Below are 283 nucleotides of genomic sequence, written 5' to 3'. Positions count from 1 at the left end.
TAAATACATCACACATGTAAACCGGAAAATGTTTTACCCTGAATCTTGCTGTAATTACGTGTAAATTTAAATCGCAAATAGTAAATATTCTTTAATAATTCCATGAAAGATTTAGCCTAACGACAGCAAACGAAATCCGATTTTCCTGCAGAAAAATGTTTCATAGGAGAGAATGTAAGAAATATTATGGTTATATAATGGCACTTTCCGTATCGGTATTTCATATATAGTGCAGAATAATTATTGATAATTATTGCACAGTATAATTATTGATCACTCTTAT

This window comes from Penaeus monodon, chromosome 21 (genome assembly GCF_015228065.2).
Source record: "Penaeus monodon isolate SGIC_2016 chromosome 21, NSTDA_Pmon_1, whole genome shotgun sequence".
Lineage (NCBI taxonomy): Eukaryota > Metazoa > Arthropoda > Malacostraca > Decapoda > Penaeidae > Penaeus > Penaeus monodon.
This window is presented reverse-complemented; position numbering follows the sequence as displayed.